The sequence below is a fragment of the Selaginella moellendorffii genome, unplaced genomic scaffold, assembly GCF_000143415.4.
Source record: "Selaginella moellendorffii unplaced genomic scaffold, v1.0 SELMOscaffold_26, whole genome shotgun sequence".
Lineage (NCBI taxonomy): Eukaryota > Viridiplantae > Streptophyta > Lycopodiopsida > Selaginellales > Selaginellaceae > Selaginella > Selaginella moellendorffii.
Window position 1 is genome coordinate 201156 of NW_003314287.1, and position 4060 is coordinate 205215.

Sequence of the window (4060 nt, forward strand, 5' to 3'; positions counted from 1 at the left end):
GGACTAAATCTGGTCCATCCATTCTTGTATATAAGCGGGGGCCTAAACTTTAATTAATATACGCTGACTTCTTTTCATGGTGTTTTTCCTACTGTAAATACCAAAGTTAGAGAATCTTGCTGTTAAAATCACAATACCTACCATAATTAAAAATTGGTAACAATTATTGTTCTATTATTTGTTTTTCTCTTCTAATAAATTGAATATATATATATATATATATATATATATATATATATATATATATATATATATATCTGTGTGTGTGTGTGTGTGTGTGCTCGGGATATAGGAATAGGTATATTAATTAAAGTTTAGGCCCCCACTTATATACAAGAATGGATGGACCAGATTTAGTCCCAAATGAACGGTCCATATATTTTAGTACTATTATTAGTGTATTACCTAGGCAGGGTAATACATATATATACATACATATATTTACAAACTTTACACCATCCTCCCCTTTGCAAAATGAAAAGGTGATAACAATAAATTAGGTGGAACATCTAGAGCTTCTACTAGGTAATTATAAACCACCAGAAGAATCTGAAACTCCCACAAAACCACCAACAAAGTTGTTAATAACCATAACTGAAATAAAACCCAGAGCCATGGTATAAGCATTAGTTGACTACGAAATTCTGATGAATCAATTCCAACTTTGTATACAACTGGCAAATGTTTAAATCAACCTTAAAGCCATAATTTTGAATTAAAACAAAGGATTTCAAAAACTATTGTAGTCCATGAAATGTTATTGTAACAATTGATACCTCCCATATTTAAGTCTGCCTACCAATAATCTTCCAAGACCACCATTAACTCGGATTTAAGATGGGAGGTCAAACTAATTGCATTTGTCTTCCACATCCTTCTTATCCCCTCCTTGAAGGAAAAAAGGTTCTAAAACACTAGCTCTATTCGGACTTGTGGCACTTGTCCTCACTCCACTATCTATGTTCGGCCTCACTTCACTATTGCATTTGTTCGGCTTCACTATGTCGGGGCTAAATGTTCCATTTGGATTTGCTATACTTGTCCTCACTTCACAATTTATATTGTTTGTTCTGGCTCCACTACCATATTCGCTCGTCCTCACTCCATCATCAGGGCCAAACTCTCGTCTATCCCCTTTACCCCCTCCTCCGAAGAAAAAATAGTTTGAAGTATCATAGCAAAAAGGAGAAAACAAAAAAAATTAAGGAAAAACAATTGTGGAAGAAGAAAAAATGGATAAAGAAACATTAGAAGATGAATTTACAGTAGTTGGTAATGTAGAAATGAAGAAATTAAAAAATGGACATGTGCTCAAAGTTTGGAAAATAGAAGACTTCTTATCTTAAAATATTTCTGCCACCACAATATAAACAAAAGAATCACATAGTTCAACCTTTTCAACTAATGCACTTTATCTTTCTAACTTAAAAAGGGGTAATTATTTAATGAAAGAACCCTCAATGATTATTTTATCTCATTTATCCCCCAAAGTTCCAAGGATCCACAGTGACAATATATCTAAATCTCATCCCATGATCACATGCATTATACTTAAACCCCCTTCAAAAATGTTAATGCCCTTATTGACTATTGTGTTGAGCTTATCACTATAAAGACCAAGTTCAACAACTTGGAACAAGATTTGGAGAATACAACCACTTGAGGATAGGCAATAACTTTATTGTAAAAGAGTGATGAAGAGGTAAATGTTTTATCTTGTGTATCTTCCTAAGAAGAGTAAAAGAAGGAAGCTTAGGTGAAATGGAGTTACACTTAAGCTTAGGCATCTAAAAAAGAAAGACCTAACTTAGGCAACGTTTGTTATAGATAAGTGTGAAGCAATTAAGAATAATTATAAAATTATGTAGTATATAAATAACACTTATATATGCTGGAAAAGAACCCCATTCACTATTATATACATTTGCATTGAATTAAATATTTTTTCTCTTGCCTATGATTGTTTGTGCAAAATAGAGTTGAGAGAGTGACATATGTTTATCCTTACTCATGCCTTTGGGATTTGACGTTGAGTTCTTTTCTATTCTCTTCTTTTCTTCTCTACATTCTTGTCTCTATTTATTATCACTATTTTGCAAGTAGGGGTAAGAATAGAGTATAGGTAGAAAAAATTTCACCATCCTTGCATTAAGTTGCCAAGCACAATGAGATGCATGTCTTTCCCGTACATTTATATTGCCTTGCACTAGATTTGTATATGGTGTCATTTGCATCCCAAACTTTTTTGGGGAGAAATAGCCTGCCAAGATCACGATGGAAGAATGGGTTTGAGCTGAGTTTTTGTTGCCACAAACAAGCTGTGCATCAAGTACAGATTCTTTTGCATAGATTGCTATTCTCCCAAAACTCTCCCTTTCAGATCTTATTTTGTATTCCACATAGACTAGAGTGTGTATCCCTAATATCTTGGGATAAGTATCCATTCATCGTTTAACTTATTCTTATTGTGAAAACCATCCATCCAAGCAAGAGATCATAATAGCTTGTAATGACTATAAGTTGGATTTACTATTATCTTTATTAAGTACTAATCTATAAAGCACTAAAAGACTCTGAAATATATATACATACATTATTATTCTTATTATTATTATATTTAGGTCTAGGTTCTCTTCCTGATTTAGGTCAAATGCCATGTGGCCTGATGCCATCACAGCCATGAGGCACTGCCTTAGCAGTAGGGCTGGCCAGCTAGGCATGACAACTTCATTTTGGATAAATTATAGCAAGCTTGATTGGATAATTGCAGTAGCAACTAGTAGTGTGCTAGTTGACAATTGCATCTTTTGCAAGATCATCCAGTTCTAAAGTAATAATAGTTTTTCAATCCCTTTTTTACTATTCAGCATATCAATAAAATGCAGTGCAGTCTGTTATAGCTATGGGCCCACTATTTTATCACAATAGACAAGGTTACCTAGCTCATAATCATCATTCTCCACATGGGCAAGTGAACCATCTTGTCAAATGTAGAGAGTAGTAGATCAGGAGTCTTTTGCACTATTTTGATAACTCAGTAAAGATTACTAGGTAATTTTGTGTGATGATTTCATCTTCTTATTTGAGCATTATGTGAATCTTCTTATACTGTTGCTTGCTTATCAAAAGAACCTTACACTAACATCATAGTTCTTTGAGCTTTTAACCTTATATTTCAATAAGTAGGCAAGGGTGCTTCCCTTTCCCACAATGGGACACTGGCCTATGCCAAGTAGTCCACATCACCACCATCTTTATTTCACTTTGGATTTTAATGTATAATGTTTTTAATTAAAATTTATATTTTACATTCACATATCATGGCATTTGTAACTATTCTAATGCTAGACTATTGCCTAGTTAATTTCTAAAGCACTCACAAAATTATTTATTTTTTATGTGTTATAAACATGCTATGCTTATTGAATTTTTCCTCAACAACAAATTAAATAAATTTTAAATGAATTATAATAAAATAATAAGTTTAATTCATGTTTATTTATAAATATATTTTAACAAATATAAGCATATTTAAAATGTTTCTTAATTTACTTTTCATTTTCCTTCATTTTATTTCAATTTTTGGAAAAACATCTAAAATAAAATTTGAAAATAGAGATTTTTTAACTGATAATGAAGTTGGAATGGTTATTGATGAAGGATATAGAAGTCTTTTATCACATATAAAATCAAGAAATCATACATATTCTTCAACCTACCATAATATTTTTATTGTAGAATATAATAGAATAACTGTAATTTTTTCATTCCAACGTTTAGAAGGTAATCCACCTATATGTTCATCAGCAAAGATATCAAGAAATATAACTACAGGAGGTGTATTAAGAACTGCTTTGAGATATATATATAACCAAAATCGTAATGCAATAGTAAAAGCACGTGCAGAAGAATGTAGAATAACATCAGATAACTATAATTTTGAATATAATGCCTTTGAAAATCGACGACAGCAAGATAATAATTTATTTCAGAATAGATTTAAAGATATTGACTTAAATGGAATTTCATATATTTGTGATTCAAGATTAACAACTTTGAG